Genomic DNA, 17,984 nt, shown 5'->3' on the forward strand with positions numbered 1-17,984 from the left:
ATTATGTCCTCACATTGAGGAGAGGGCACAGAGGGCCCAGTCACTGCCCTACTCTGGCTATCCCACCACAGGCCATCCCACCAAACCAGAGCACCATCCCTATTGCTACCTCCCATCAAGATGAGACTGTGTGCATCCCCAAATCAATTCTCTACTAAGATACAGCCCTTCCAGGGACTAGATTGTCCCCTGCCTGCTTCCCTATGAGGGCCCCCTTTTTAGGACCTCCATTTACCCCTGTCATGGTATCCCTAGACAAGATGAACATCATGGGTGCAGGCAGGGCTTCTGGGTAACTCTTTAGAGGGTACCCCTAAACAATACTAGGAGACTGTTCTGCTGAGAGTGATAACTCAGGAGGGGGTGCTCTTGTCTATGCTTACTTATCCTAGTATCCCAGTGTGGTGGTAGGGGCTGCTACACTGATGAAGATGACTCCTTTAGGATAAGGCAGAAATCCAAGGTCTTAACCCAACCCCAACCCACCCTCCACAAGCATTAAAAAGCTCTTAACTTTCCCCTAAGACTTGGGTGATTAAACTCAGTGTCCTCCTGGGCCAACTCCCAGCTCAGGTAATTCCATTCATCCGCCCTGCAATTTCAGGTGGATATAGAAATTTCCTATATATCTTGTTCTTGTGCAGCATTGCTGTGTCCCACCCCACAGGAGGCTGCATTCCAGCAACAGGCAAGAGCTCCTTGCTGCAGAACATAGCTTCATGGATCAGGTGCAATCTTCCTTTTTGGTGAGGAGAGAGAACTCTGCCTGTTCCTACTGGATAATCAGTTCCCTGGGTCTGTCTTTATATTTTCTCTCTGAGGTTACAGAAGGTTTGGGATTGGTTCTTAACATGCAGTGATAGATAGATAGATAGATAGATATTTAGGCCATTAGATGCATTCTTCCCTGTCAAACTCGTGTGTCAGATCTCCTGTTCAGTAGGGTCAGGCCAGATCAGTTCTTGGGTGGCAGACTTTCAAGGAACACCCAGGTGTTACAGGGAGTATTATGGGTGGCTCAGTCAGGGTTACTCCCACTTCACAGCTCAGACCAATGTGCTCATATGGTCCAGGAGAGAGCTACGCTGCTGCTGGAAGTGCTGTCCTTCAGAAGAAATACCATCACTTACACACACTAACTCCTCTGTGCTAGGTGCTCAACACTTTTGTCAACCTGGTGGCTTATTGAATACAGTAAATTCCTTTACAAGCCTTTCCCCTCAGTGACAAGGCCTCAGGAAGAATCACTTGGACTAGAACTGAACAACAAGCAAAGCGATGATAGCATCTATTATTTGTATTAATGTTGCACCTGGAAACTCTGCCTGAGAGGATGTGCCCATTAGCCCCATGCTCCAAGCAGCTTATAACCCCAGTAAAGACAAAGGGGAGGAAGAATAGTTGGGGATAATGGTCCGGAGAAGTAGGAAACTTTTTGCTAACAGCTCCAGTATTTGAAGTCTAGCCTTACTAGAGGGTCAGGCATTCCCAGTGACTGTCTGAAATTCATTTCCCTGTTGGTCCAGCAAGAGTTATTGCTGCATTGTTGACCTTCAAAGCAATATTCCAAGTCTGATTATTCACTTAGGCTTCTCCTAAGTAAGCTGTTTGAGGGGCTGAGCATTTTGTTGTTCCTTGAGTTAACTTTTGTGGTTCTAATTTACAGAAAGGAGCCCAGGCAGCATGACCCTTTGCGCACTCTTGCAATCCATTAAAACAGGCCTCAGAGTGCTTTTCCATAAGATGTCTTGCCCTGTGGTCCGGGCCAAATTCCTAAGTAGCCACATTCACCAGCCTGTCTAAATCCACTCTGCAGTTCACTTCATGCACTCACAATGAGTAACTGCCTTGTATAGGCATCAAGGGAGGCAGGGGGGAGGCTTGGACAGCTAGAATGGGGACTGCCAGGGTTTTGGGGAGGTGGTTTTGGCTTCAGGCACTCAAGCAGCTGCTGAGGTGTTTGGTATAAGAGTGGGGATGTCTTTTCTCTTTCCCTTCCAGTCAGGGGTATAGGGGACTCTATGTCTGTGGGGAAGGGAGCTGAATTCCTCAACCCACCTTTCCTCAAAGTTTCTTCCACCTGATGATAGTAGCATCATCTTCCCATAGCCCCTGCTCCTTCCACTAGGATGGGAGAGGTTCACATTTACCCTTGCTGTGCTGCTGAGGAACCCCGCATTGCATGCCCAGCGAGGCCTGCAGCACAAGACTCAGCTGTTCCTTGTTCAAACTCTGTGTGGATGGAGGAGTTGTACAGGCTCAGAACAGTCAGTCTCTTCCCCCCCCCCCCACCCCATTCCTTCCAGTTCTGGGCTCCTTGCAACTACAGGTTGTGCAGCCAGCAAGAACTAGCCCTGAATTCAAGCATAAGATTGCAGGGATACCTTTTTAGCCTCCACCGGTCCCATTTCTGAGGCTTCTGCTGTCTGCAGGTCATTCTATGTTTCTCCGCTGGAGAAGTGTCCTCACATACCCTTTAAAGCATCTCAATTCAGACTTTACAGAACATAATTCTCCTCTTAAAAAAACTAAACCCTGATCATATTAGCAGCCCAGCCAGACCATATAGCTCACTGCCTGTAAGTGTGCCTCTGGAACACATTTAACATGTTTTCAATTCTCTGTCTTAAATATTTATTTATAGGTACAAACTCAAGTGTCTTAATGCTGCAGGCCATGACTTAGAGTTTCATAGTCAAGTAGCGTTTTGCTCCCTAGCATTAACTTGAGTAGTGCCTTTGGACTCTGCCAGACATTTGTGTATAATGTTCCTATTTGTCTTTACCTGACATTAATTAAACTTTAAAAAATTAATCAAAGTACATTGATAAAATATAGATCAGGGTGCTTTCTTCCCCCCCGCCCCCCCCCCCAAAAGTGATTATTTTTCAGACTTCTCTGAACTACAAGCAAGGACATCATTCGCACTAGCTCAATCGTGTGGCTAAAAGGATAGAAAACAGCAGTGACATTTTGTGGCATTTATTCCTGATTCTATTATCAGGACTGACTGTCTTTCCAGTGCAGGCTGTCTCTTTTAGATCACCCTCTCTCTATAACAAAGACCTCATGTTCCAAATGTCCTGCAACAATTTACTACTTGGCAATTGCTGTGACTGAGCATACACTGGTAGGAACAATACTTTAATCATCAAGAACAGGACATCTAATTACCTTTATTCCTGGCTTGTTGCCCAATTTGTGAATCCCATTCCACTGCTAATTTTGCAGTGGATCTTGTAAAACTGTAGGTAAGTAGCATCTCAAAAATCTAGCACTGTAGAGAAAAGTAGTGATCCCTTCCCACTATCCAAGTCTTTTTTCTGATAACAGCAGGTAAAGGAAAGGGTGCATTAACAAAACGGTGGTGCAGAGAGAGATTTAGCTATAGGGCATTTATAACTAATTGGGATCAGATCTACACTTTTAAGAAATTTAAATCTACTTACATTTCTGCAAATATACATTAAGATTAAAAATGGAATAAACCTGATAGAAAGAATGCTAATTCCTTTCACCTTTCCTCCTGGTCATTAGTTTTTTACTAATGGAGGATAGGTTCATCAGTGGCTATTAACCAAGATGGTCAGAGATGCAACCCCATGCTCAGCGTGCCGCTAAACTCTGACTGCCAGGAAGGGAAGAGAGGGATGGATCACACCAATGGCCCTGTTCTGTACCCTCCCCCTGATGCTCAGAGAGGATACTGAGCTAGATAGACCATTGGCCTGATCCACTATGGCAATTCTTATGTACTTCTTTAAAAACTAATCTAGTGCAAAACATTCCCAAGCCAGGCCCATGGATACTGCTGCTATTCTGTTACTAAATAATGAAGTGACTGAACTCTCTCTTTTCCCCCTTGACACTTGAGATGACAAACACGTATGGAGTTTGCAAGAATACAGTAGACACTGTTTAATGGAAGATGAATTCATGATCAAAAATTCTTCGTCGTCCACAAAATCACTAATTCAATAAAATGTTTCTCCCTAATATTAGTGTATCTGGTTTTAACAGGTGCCTGTATTCCATAATTTAAAGACATGATCTAAGATTTTGAAGAGTGACTAGTGATTTTGGGTTCTGCAATGATTGAGTGTCCCAACTTAAAAAGACAACTTGAAATCTGTTTTTCAGAAGGTGGGCACTCTTACATGTTCTAATTTTCATCAGGCAATCACCATTTTATAATAGCATTGAGAGAATTACACTCAGGACAATTTTCAAAAGAACTTTAAGTGATACCACTTAAGACTGCAAGTCCCATTTTCAAAGGTTTTTAGGATTTAAAGATGCATAAAGGCACCTAGTGGAATTTTCAAAAGCTACATACAGAGATAGGTACCTATCTTCACCTTTGGCATCATGTGCCTTTAAAAATCTGGCCCTTTGGCACTTAGGGCATATCTACACTTACTCGTAGATTGGCACTGCTGCAATTGATGCAGCAAGTATCAATTTGCTGCTCCGGTGAAGACTCACTAAATCAATGGGAGAACACACTCCCATTGATTTGTGTACTCCAACTCCAAGAAGCATTGGTGAAGTTGACAGGAGATGCTCTCCCATCGACAGCGTAGTGTAGCCACTGCAGTAAATGGATCTAACTAGGTTGACTTCAGTTGCATTATTCATGTAACTGAAGTTGCATAAGTTAGATCGATTTACTGTGGTAGTATAGTCCAGCCCTTAGAGTGAAATTCTGGCCCTACTGAAGTTAAGGGGAGTTTTGCCATGGATTTAAATGGATCCAGGATTTTCTCTTAGGAACCTGTGCCTCAATGAAATTCATAGGTGATGTAACCTCCTAAATTTTGAGGTCCTTCCTTTCTGTGTGATCTACTAGGTAAAGCACACATCCCATTCCCCATTTTGTTTGTCTCCCTTGGCATTGTGCACTCACAATTTACCTAACTGCAGGTGTATCCTGAGACTTACCATGAATGTAGGATGGAGCACTGTTAGGAGATGATGCTTCCAGTACAATATAGTTGCCATATTGCATCAGTCATAACCCCAATAATCTCCTAGTCTTGCAACTGTAGTTTGTAGTGCAATGATATGTATCCTAATGCCTGGGAGGAGAGATGACACAGGTGCCAATTCCACTTATGTGGTAAACAAGCTAAAATTTACAAACACTAAGACTCTTCCAAAAGTTTTACAAACTGATGATATGCAATATGGAGTGAGGCAAAAGAAGTATCTTCATTTATTAGGGGTCTTAACTTGACTAAAATACTTAACCTATTGATAACTGTTTTACACTAACTCCTAAATTAAGAAAAAAGAAAAGGAGTACTTGTGGCACCTTAGAGACTAACAAATTTATTAGAGCATAAGCTTTCGTGAGCTACAGCTCACTTCATCGGATGCATTTGGTGGAAAGCTACTCTGAATCCTAAATTAAGAGAAATTCTAGCCTTTTGAAACATTTTCTGTAGCATAACCCAATTGTGTATTCTCACTGTATATGTATTAGTATCTTTGTATATGGTACCACCATCGAGAATGTATGGGGACTTAAACCCTTGCACTAATGTAAGCACACAAAAAAATCCCACTACACTAGGGTACCAGGATAAGCTTCTTCTGAGCAAATATTAGAAGACTGTTTTAATGGTTTTAAAGTTATGAATATTTGAAGTCATCAGGTTGAATGTTGTTCAAAAAAAAAATCTCTTCAAAGTTAGAACTGTGGATGGTCTCAGTTTGGGATGATCTCAAAACATGAGCAGTCTCAAGCAAGGGATTGTTTCACACTGGACATCATTTAAACTTCTGACCTCCCTCAAAAACTCTGGGCCATTCAACTTAAAAATGATCATTGAACTTGGCTTGTTTTGTAGCACATGTTGAGACTCAGTTTTCAGAGTTGATCTTTATGTACCATATGTTACTCTAACTTTCAGGAAGGCAAACTGTATAAGAAATTTTATTTTTATTCTACTGTATTTTGGACTAATTAACAGCAATATCACATAAAAAGATAATAAGGCAATGTTGCACCACCTGAGGATCTGTACTTGCATGCGTATGTGTATATAATGCCTTTTTGTACAGTTTACTTTGAAATAGAGTATACAAGACCATAGAGATGTCATAGAAAACTTGTAAGTGTGTGCTATTTAGAAACAATTGTACTTCTATTTAGATACTTTATATTTTTTGTATTTCTTTCCCATTAATTCTTGTGATTCTTCATAGGATGGCTATTAGTTACTGTTCCTACAACTACTAGCAGAAGTAGGCCTGAAACAAAGCCCAAAATCAGAATTTGTGCCAGCTTTGTAAAGTATGCATCCAGATACAGGTCTGAACGTCACAACTGGCCCTATCTTTATAACTGTCCAAACCAACTTCTCAGGTCTGACCGTGTGAACTATGAGAAAGTTTCCTTGTACTCCACTGTCCATCTGTTGTCTCTTGTTTTAGAGTGTGAGCTCTTTGGGGCAGAGACTTGTCTTGTGTTTGTACAGTGCATTGCACAAGTGGGACCTGATCCATGCCTAGTGCTTTGAGGCATTGACAATACAAATAATAAAAAGAAAAGGAGTACGTGTGGCACCTTAGAGACTAACAAATTTATTAGAGCATTGATGTCCATCTGTTTGCATTTGGAGAGGAAGATGTCTGTCTGTATCTGTGCGAGTTTTTTCATGAAGTTGACAGATTTCCACTCTATGCGGCGGTGCCACAAGTACTCCTTTTCTTTTTGCAAATACAGACTAACACGGCTGCTACTCTGAAACCTGTGATTATGCAAGGCACTGAATTTAGCCGCATAGAGTGGAAATCTGTCAACTTCATGAAAAAACTCACACAGATACAGACAGACATCATCTTCCTCTCCAAATGCAAACAGATGGACATCAATGCTCTAATAAATTTGTTAGTCTCTAAGGTGCCACAAGTACTCCTTTTCTTTTTGCAAATACAGACTAACACGGCTGCTACTCTGAAACCTGTGATAATACAAATAATGTTTCTATCTGAACCTAGCTCAGCCCCTTTTCCACTTAGAAGAGACATTTGCCCAATAACAGAATTGGTCTTGTATAAGAGGTCATCTACTCATGATGCTTATTAAGTCCTCATCCTCTTCTGTGATATCACCACTGGTTGCTATGGCAGTGACTACGATGTCTAAACATCAACTGAACAATAATAAGCAGCAGCCCACTAGTGCCTATTGCTCGTGTCAGATCCCTGTCACACCTGCCTAAAGCTGTCAGATGACCTCATTCCTCCAAGTTGAGGTGACCAGGCAAACCTAAGGGTAGTCTGTATTTTGATATCAGGCTAGAGAGTTAAAATCTTTTTGCTGCAAAGCTCATCTTCTTGTATTGTAACCATCAGAGTAAGGTAGGTGTGTAATAAACCACACACAATTTCATGATGAAAGTTACATCTGCCCTGTGGGGGAATTACATTTTTATGGATTCCCTTATCCTCCCTCCCCACACAACTTTTGGTTTGGTTAAGTGAATAGAAAGCTACCGCTTAAATGCTGCTTATGTCCCATTTGAATCTGCAACTGCCTGGTCTTGCATAAAGGGTAGGGGGTATCTTTCTAGTGAGTCTGCTTCCTGCAAGCTAATGGCTTTGTTCAGATGAAAGAGACACTTGTTATAAAACCTCCAGTGCTAGGTGTAGAGACCTGGGTAGATGTTATGCCCATGAAAGCGAGAGACACCCAGCACCAGTTAGATCTAGCACAGTGAGGATAGACGCTATGCTAGCTGTGTCAATCACTTTATTACACAACAGCCCTGACCACCCTCAATATTTCTTGATCACCTGTGTAGCAGATGGGAACAATCATGCCTAGCTGTGTTGTTTTAGCTGGTTAGTCCTAGGATATTAGAGAGACGAGGTAGGTGAGGTAATATCTTTTATTGGTCCAACTTCTGTTGGTGAGAAAGCTTGTCTGTCTCACCAACAGACATTGGTCCAGTAAAAAAATATTACCTCACCCACCTTGTCTCTCTGGATCCTATGGGCCTGATAGTGCGTCCCCAGAGGGGACCTTAGGGATATGTATTTCCTGAAGGGGGTGTGGGGTCAGGCACTTCCAAGGAAGTAGTGAGTCACCATCTTTTAAGCCCATTCAGTTCCCCTTGCAGGGTCCAGGATCCACACATGGGGCATGAATGGGTGCGCTATATGCATTTTCCTCCCTATAGTTTGCCTTTGCCCCTCCTGACAGCCCATGGGGAACAGAAAACCTAAGTAATACAGTCCCATGCTGTGGTAACATGGCTCCACTGGAGCTAGAGGGGAGTGCAGAGATCCCCAGAATTAGCAATGATATCCTTACCCTCCAGCAGATCTTAGGGATCTTCAGGGAGAAACCCCCAACTCCTCCCACTCTTGTGACCAAAGAATTCAGAGGAAACTCCATGCTATACATCTTCCACCAAGCCAACGTGAGGGTTTTTCCGGGGGGGGGGGCAGTCAACACTATTAAGATTATAGATCTTCTGGAGGCACTAACAGCTAGATCCCAAAGGGACCTGGATGCCTAACTACACCTTAGGTGCCTAAATCCAACATTTAGGCCCTATCAATATTCTCAAATCCCCCCTAACCCTGGAGGTGCCTACAGCCCCTAGGCACTTATGTTTCTTCCAGCAAAGTCCCCCAGGCAGCTAAATGTTTGTCAGTACACATATGCCAAGTCACCTAAGTCCTGATGCTTCTGAGCTGCTTAGCACCTAGCTCACGCCTGTGAAAGGAATTCTCAAACTTGGCGTTCCCCCACTTAGCTAACCTGCATGGACCAATCTGGTATGCATCAGACTGAGCAAGGATTCAAACCTGGGTCTCTTACATCCCAGGGGGGTGCCCTAAATATTGAGGATATAGGGGGGCAGACATCATCTCCTTCCCCTTTTCCCTCATGTTTTGTGTGGGTTAAGCATACTCTGAAAACCACCTTCATTGTTTTTTTGTGGGAAAGAATTAACTTGGTTTATTTAGATGGAACTCAAGTCCTGCCCCTCTCCTCTGTATTTCCTACTGGCTAGCTTAGGTGGTTCCCTGCTCAGCTTCCTGGCTTCTATGAATCCCTTTCTTAGGTGTCTCACTCTCCCCATGCATTGTAGTGGGAGGCTGGATGCCAAACTCAGGGCATTCCACTCGTTGGTAGAGTGCTTAAAAAAAGTTAGCTGTTGCATCACCTATGTCTCTGTGGATCTAGCCCTCAGCACCTTGCAGGGCCCAGACATATGTGATGAGAGCTAAGACTTGTACTGTTGTTATAGTGTTTAACACAATGGGACTATGATGTTGGTTGAGGCCGCTAAGTTCTATGGTAATATAGCCATTTCTCAACAACACCTGAACTGGGGACAACTATTGCTCATATGGCACCTCCTTCCCCCCACTTCTTTCCAAACAGACAGAAGTGGAAAGGTGTGTATGGCAACCCATTTCCCCCATGCTCCATCAACACACCATGTCAAACATTGAAGAGGACAAAAGCATTCACTGAGCTTGGGTGAGAGCTCAGCAGAATCTTTTCTACTTCTAAAGAAAGTTTGAACCCAAGTCTCCGTGTGGATAGGATCCAAGTTCAATTAAAAAGAAAATGCATTTCAGGGCTAACCCAAAGCCCACTGAAGTCAGTGTAAAGACTCCCACTGACATCAGTGGGCTTTGGATCAAGCCCCTAAAGTATGTGAACAGAACAATTTACATTGAGCCTGTCTTTATTTTCCCATGATATGGATTTTTAATAATAAATCATTGCTAATGAGGCAACGAGGGCAATTTCAATATTAATTAAAAGTTGACTGTTCTGCTAGTGAATAAAACCAATATGTGTCTAGGAATAAATGTCTGGTCTCCAGAACAAAAAACACCATTTGTTTGCTGATTTAAAGGAAGTACTCACCGTGAGACATGGACCACATCCAGCCAATGAAATCCTATTTGTCTTACTGATCATCCTGCCACAAAAGATCCTGGATGATCAAACTAAGACCACCCCTGCCTCTCTCAAGTTATGTTCCTCAAAATTTGGAGACAATCTCAGCAGATAAATGATATAACATGTTTCCCATTATGATATTAACGTAAAGCCAGACAGCCTTACATTTGGCTTAGTTGATGCAAATATTTCAGCAGCAAGCAAATCAGAAAAAAAAATCCCATCATCACTTTAAGTCAGTCACCTGTCAAACATTTAGCTGTTTGTGACTTTTAAGGCACTGTATCTTTGCCGTGTGGTCCTGGCACTTAATTGCGTTAACACGAACCCTCCACCCCTGACAGAAAAGAAGAGAGAATTATTGCAATGAATGTTGTTGCTTTGACTTGAAAGTCCATTCTAAAGAAAGTATTAGAGAAGACTTTCTTGTGGCTGAAAGATCAGATTACCACAATTAAAGTAAAAAGGAGTGGCACTATTTACCCTGCATGTTATGACACATAAAAGAAAATGATTCAGGCAAGAAAAATAATTACACATTAGTTTGTGTTTGGCAACTTTGTTTCATACATTTGGGCCACAAGCCAAAGATAAAAAGGTATTTTTGCCCAATGTATTCTCTGCTTTTAATAGGTCAAGATGTAGGTTGTGTTTAGAGGAGTATTTTTTGCCTGCCATACAGTGTTTTATCAGAAGTTGGCTTTTTTAACCTCCATAGCTGAACAATTATGTAGTAAAGTTTGGTGCAACTTTCATCACAAAACCCGAAACCACCTTGTGTGTTTCTCCCAATTTTAAAATTTCACTACACACCAGAAGCCAAGTCTGGCTTTTGCAAAGCTGAGTTAAATTTCAAGAAAATCTGGGACAATTTATGGGTTTGAGTGGAAACTACCTGACAGGACTATATGGGCTGAGTTTCAGTTTGAGCTTTTGAGTTCATTTAAAGCTGAAATGCCAGGGTCCCAAAGCTATGCAAAGCAAATCCCTGACAACCAAAATCAGCAAGATTCACATGGGTTTCTATAAGCTGGAGATTTCAGAGTAGCAGCCGTGTTAGTCTGTATTCGCAAAAAGAAAAGGAGTACTTGTGGCACCTTAGAGACTAACAATTTTATTTGAGCATAAGCTTTCGTGAGCTACAGCTCACTTCATCAGATGCGCATCCGATGAAGTGAGCTGTAGCTCACGAAAGCTTATGCTCAAATTAATTTGTTAGTCTCTAAGGTGCCACAAATACTCCTTTTCTTATAAGCTGGAGAGTGACTGCAAATGGCGGGGTTATGGTCTCATCAGAGTTCAAGGGGACTTTTAGTTTTGAAACTGCAATAGGTGTTAATGAGTTACATGGTCTCAGCTGGAGTACTGTGTCGACAGAATTGTATAGATATGGAGGTTAAAAAAGTCAACTTCTGATAAAACACTGTATGGCAAGCAAAAAATAGTCCTCTAAACACAAACTACTTCTTGACCTATTAAAAGGAGAGAATACAAATTGGAGAAAGTCCTGAGGAGAGCAACAAAAAATGATTGACGGTCTAGAAAAGATTGAAAAAATTGGTTTTAGTCTGCAGAAGAGAAGACGGAGTGGGGGACATGATAACAGTCTTCAAGTACCTAAAAGGTAGTTATAAAGAGGAGGATAAATTGTTCTTATCCACTGAGGACAGGACAAGAAGTAATGCAGCAAGGGAGATTTTGACTAGACATTAGGAAAAACTTCCTAACTTGAAGGGTAGTTAAGCACTGGAAAAAATTATCTAAGAAGGTTGTGGAGTCCCCATCACTGGAGATTTTTAAGAGCAGGTTAGACAAACACTTATCAGGGATGGTCTACTCTAGACAATACTTAGCCCTGCCTCAAGTGCAGGGGACTAGACTAGATGACTTATCAAGTCCTACATTTCTATGATTCCAAAGGTGTTAGCTCCTTGTGCCTTGAGAAGAGAAAAATATGCCTTAGATTACATTAGCAATAATAAATATTGAGATGAGCTTTACAACCTGCATGAGTTTTCCAGGATAGTGTCACAACATTTTACACAATGTCTTCAAAGTGCACCATGATATTAGGGCTGTGAACAGTGTTTAAATCCAAATATGATGAGCTGACTATAGTACGCTCCCTTCCTATAACTATTTTGGAAATAAATATTGGTTCAGGTTCCTATTTAGTCTCAACCTCAATACTAGGCAGGTGATAACTGGCAGAAATTCCACCTATACTACCATTCTACTTGCATGTCAGCAAATGGTGGTATCTTGTAGTATAAAAATTACCTATGATTCAGAAAAAGCAGCAAAGAGAGAAAGAAATGAAAATAAGATGGAAAATATACATGCTTCAGAGAGAATCTATCTGCACAGGTCCAGATTCTCAGCTGGCACAAATCTGCATACCTCCATTGATTTTAGTACAGAGCTATTATAATGCAGCTGGGTCAATTTATATCAACTGAGGATCTTGCCCTGTAAAAGATTTACTTATTTGTATATGATAAGAATTTAGTTCAGCGAAATAGTACGTCTCCATAATATGTGAACAGCAAACATGATGCAATGTAGCCCTGTACAGTTTCATTTTCCCATGAAATAAATTTTGAACATAAATTATGATTAATTATTACAAGGAGGCAATTTTAATATTAATTAAAAGTTTACTGCTCCTGTATCAATATGTATTTTGGAGTGATCACCTGAGCACAGGGACAGAAAGCATCTGCATTGGCAAATAAAATAAAGCTTTCAAACATGTGGGAAAAATCTAGCCAGTGAAATCACTTTTGTTTTGTTAGGAATATTTGTATTTTAATAGAATAATGTAGAATAAATATGACATAAATTACACTGATACAATTTGGCAACTAATGCCTCTTTCATATGTGCCAGCCTATATTTAATTTCAAAGACAAGAGACACTGGACTTCTCTGCAGTAAGATAAAGAGTATTAATTTTAATACTGTGTGTGTCCACAGAATGCATCAGGGTTGGGTAGAATGTTTTTATTGGCATGCGTCTGAGATGGGGCCACATTACACACAACTGGCATAGAGGCGTGTCTTATACAGGTCTTGTTTTGTGTAATCCCTATACTATTATAGTTTCATTATTTTGCATGGGCATTTCTGAAAAGAATTAATTACAAAGCTTTATTTTAAAGAAAAATAGTGAAACTTCCAAGTCCATTTTAATGCTCTTCATCTACCAGCAGGTGTCACTGCTGAGTGACACAATTCTCCAGGGAGAGCCACTGAATAGTCCTAACCTCCTACCGGCTTGGGGAATCAAGGGACATCACATTTGGAATTTTTGCCTGCTAGGTAGCTGTGATACTTATTCTACACCTCTCCCACGGTACCAAGAAGCTGGCCAGACCCATCCAGAGGCTCATAAAAAGAATGAGCACTTTTCTAAAGACCGTGAAATGATTGCAAACATGAAAGTAAGTTTAGTCTTTCCATTGCACTCCAGAAACGCAAACGCTTCCGGAGAAAAAAAATGGAAACACGTGAAACACAAATTGAATACACTCAAAATGTAATGAAAGGAAAGTCTTTTTCCATCTTAGTTATTGCTTTAAATTAGAATGTTGATATACAAGCTGCAAAACAGATGGGGACAGCGCTTTCGAATAATTTGTTACTGAATGTAAGACTCATGAATGGGAGGAACTAATAATAACATTAGCTAGAGCTAGACTTCCTGTAGACAGGTGCTATGTTAGTTTCCCCAGCGTAGTTCTGCCAAAGCATTTCAGTCCCAACATGCAGCACCCCCTGCTACTCCGGTTCAGGCGTTTTCCCATTCCACCTCAGTTCTTTCAATGCCCTCCAGTCTTGACCCGTAATACACCCTAGTTTGTTCCTCAGCCCCCTTATCACTCTCCAGTGCACCTCATGTCTGCCTCCTCTTCTGGAGATCCTCCACACAGCTTTGCCAAATGGACCTCATCAGGAACCTATTCAGTCCTGATCCTCTGGCTTTTCCAGATGTGACCCTCTCCCCTTCAGCAGTGACCATCAGCTGTGGCAAAGTGTAGGGTCATCTGAAGTATGTATTCAAATAGCCAAGGATGCTGCATATTTATGGGCTAAAGGATTTTGAAGGCTACCTTATGTTTTGGAGGCTGTGGCTGATAATAGCTTCTGATTCAGATAAATTACCATTTACACATCTAATATTCCCTTAAGAGAATGTTCTGATGGCATCATGATGCTACACAGAAATGCTACAGCGATGGGAACTATAGAAAAAAATCATGGATTAAATAGACCCACCCACCTACTTGCATTTTTAATGCTATGCCATGCCAAATCCCTTTGTTTTTTATATGACTGTATCTAACTAGAAAAATGTCTTATGGCCCTACAATCACCACCACAAAAGCTTATCAGACCATGTGTGTGCAAACTTGTACTAACAAACAAACAAAAAAATAAAACCCTTCCCCAGCCTTGAAATCGTCCATCAATTCCTTCTACTGTTCCAGTGCTTGACATGCATTCTGTTCCCTGGTTTCATCTTTCACCTTGCTTGCATAGCTGCTTTCTGAGATATTTGTCACGACTGGCTCACAGCACACTGAGCTGATTTACAGCAGCAATTAATTCCATATCAGTTGGGAGGGGATGGGTTCATATTTTAAAAATAAAGTAGCAAATTATATCCACAAGTCTGAAAATGCCACTCCTAGGTTTTTATATATAAAATTTTAAAGACTGGGCTCACGTACAGGCGACAAATACAAGGGAACAGGAAGGAGGGGAATACAGAACCCATAGATTTGGTATCGGAGAGCCTGTCTCAAGTAAAAATGAGATTGCTGGTCACATCCTACCTCAGTGATACCTATCCTCCCTGCACAGACACATGCAAGCTAGGTCCTTAACGCCTGTAAATCAGCATTGCTCCATTGAGCCCAATAGAGCAATGCTGATCTACACTAGTTGGGGGCTAGAGCTGGCAACCTCCACTCACAGCTGGAATCATGACAGATGTTGCAGGTCATGGCTGAGGTTGCCTAGTGAAACTTTGCAGTGCATCGGCCCATGCTACATTTTGCTCTAGATAGTCCTATCAGACCGAGTTTTATAAGCACCAAATTGACACATACTATTAATTACTGGGGAGGTGGGAGGGGGAAATACATGAGATCAGTATTCAAACTAAAATTGTTCAGGGCTAGAATTACTTTTGTGTTTGCTCCCTTACATACCTCAGATGAAAGCACACAAATGCAGATTTGACTCATATGCAGCTGATATGCCTATGTGCAGATGCAAACCAGCAGCTACGTGTACATTCGAGTTTGCATGTGTGCAAGTTTGCAGGATATACTTTTTAAGATCAGGCTCTTTACTGTGTTTCTAACTGAACTTTTCTTTAGCCTGGAGACATCATTGACTGGCTCAAACATTAATAAGGGTTTCAAAAATCTACATGTGCAAAAGAAACATTCAGCCTTCATTCATACAATATTGTAACATTTTGCATATATCAGAGAAACGACCTCAATCGCAAATACTCCATAGCTATTTAGATCTGAGGATTATCCACTAACAATACAATTGGAGTTCCTAAGTAGGTCAAATAGGTCTTCACTTCAGGATGATTCTGATTGTAAATGCCTTCACACTCAAGCACATTTTTCCACACTCCCCTGTATACAAACTGCTTTCCTATCCCAGTATGCTCCATTCTTTCAAGTCGTCCTTAAAGAGACACTTCTTAAATCAAGTTTTTTAAAAACAACAACAGAAAGAACAGGTTTCAGAGTAGCAGCCGTGTTAGTCTGTATTCGCAAAAAGAAAAGGAGTACTTGTGGCACCTTAGAGACTAACAAATTTATTAGAGCATAAGCTTTCAACCGATGAAGTGAGCTGTAGCTCACGAAAGCTTATGCTCTAATAAATTTGTTAGTCTCTAAGGTGCCACAAGTACTCCTTTTCTTTTAACAGAAAGAACACTAAGCTATGCCCATCACTAGATTTCCAAGTTCAAACCATCTTCTGTTTGTCTATCTCATGGCTTAAAAATTTTTCCGGGCAGGCAGTGTCTTTATCTGGTATATTGTCCACTACTGAGCACACGGTTTGCAGTAAATAAATAATACCTACTAACCTGAAATGCATTACACCTGCAATGGTATTTTCCCAAGTACTGAAATCAGAGTCAGAAGCTGCTGGAGAAGGAAAGTCTAAGGGATTTCGTTGAATTGACCTTGGGCAGAATGTACCTTGGAAAGACCTGAAATATTTGTTATCTATAGAGATATATCCCTATTTAACCTGGATGTTCACAATTGCTTTCAACCTGGAGAATTATGTAACACTTTACATGATTTTGCAAGGAGTACACCAGGAGTATTTTAGAGACTATGAGCCAAGAAGCTGTACAGACAGCAAGGCGTCTGTGTTGCCACTACAAAGTGGATGTTAATTACCTAAAACAATACATGTAATAGGCAAAGCAAAAAAATGTTCTCCATTGCTGTGCCATACCCACTCATCTAGTGCATCTCAACTGCACAGTTATTTAGCCTGGAGGGATCATAATTAGCTGGTTTTCAAATTATTAAGGAAAGGGGGGAAAAGAAAGCTAGCAGATTAAGAATGGTGGGAAACTTTCTATGTGGTGTTTCTGGAGTAATCTAGTTAGCATACATAATTACTTCATTACATTACACACACACAAGGCCTGTACTTCACTCAAGAAAAGGGTTGTTTAATATCGATTCAGTGATCTCTAGTTTATGAGATTAATCATGCAATGGAAGCGTTGGGCAAACAACAAGCTATGCCCAGTGTGTCTAACTGCTTCATAAAAGATGGTCCGAAGCCAAGCATGAGTCATTTATAATTATAAATGGAGCCCTGCGTGGATACAAAAATGTGGATCTGCATCCACCAGGATCAACCCATGATCCAACCCACGATCCTCTAGCCATCTTTTACCTGTATCCACATCCACATCAACAAACCATCTCACACAGGCTAGCGATGGGGGGAAGGAAGCGAATAGGGGGACACAGTCTTGCAGAGAAGAGGTACCACGAGGGTGGGGACTGGGGGTAAGGGGAAGTGCGGGGGCATGGTCTTGAGGGGAAGGGGCATTGCATCATATGCTGCTCCCAGGGGCTCGCAAGTGATGGGGCCAAAGCTGCTGGACTGGAAGCGGTGCAGCGAGCAGGTGCTGGACAGCCCTGACTCCGACCTGCCACCCAGCCCCAGCCACTGGCTGCTGGCCACCAGCCCTGAGTGCGCTGCGCCCCTGGGGCTGCCCGAGCTAGATGCTGTGGGCCAGCATTCCACTATCTCCAAAAATGGTCCACAGATATGCGGATAGCTGCAGAGATGAAGTGGATATCTGCGGATTTGCAGGGCTCTAATTATAAATGCTTTTCCCATCTCAAGTACGTTTCATCTGAGGAGCTCAATCTTTTTTATAAGCACTAATTAGTTGAGCCTCACACAACTCAGCTGGTAAGGTAAGGAAAAGATCATTTTCCAGATGGGAGAAACTGAGGCACAGAGAGGGGATGCAATTTGCTGAAGGTCACCCAGCATGTTGGTGGAAGTGCTGGGAAGAGAATCCAGTAATCACTGCCAACCTCATAATGTTGTAATTAGAGTGTTTAAATCTTATTTACATTATTTAATAATGAGCTGGGCATAACGGATGGCTTGTCCTTTTTTACCCTCTTTTGGTAATGGAAAGTGTTTCCCCCTCACTCCTTACCCTCCAAGGAATTTATAAGGTGGGAGAAGCATCTACCCAGCTGGTGGCCAGACATAGCTTATTAGCAGATTCAAGCTGATGACTGGCCCTCTGCGTGCATTTATCTTGCACATTACCACAGCCCAGGTTCAAATCAGGATCTCTCATGGTCCACGGGAGAGGAGCATCCCTGCCAGAGGAGCTGAAGAGGTCTCTGTCTCTAGCTTATCCAATAGAACCTGCACTGAGTTCCTCTCAGCTGGAGGCCACTCTTTGCAGCTCTTACAGAATAAACCTCCACTCACTTTAATTTGTTAACCCACAAAAACT

Source organism: Dermochelys coriacea, chromosome 8, assembly GCF_009764565.3.
Source record: "Dermochelys coriacea isolate rDerCor1 chromosome 8, rDerCor1.pri.v4, whole genome shotgun sequence".
Lineage (NCBI taxonomy): Eukaryota > Metazoa > Chordata > Testudines > Dermochelyidae > Dermochelys > Dermochelys coriacea.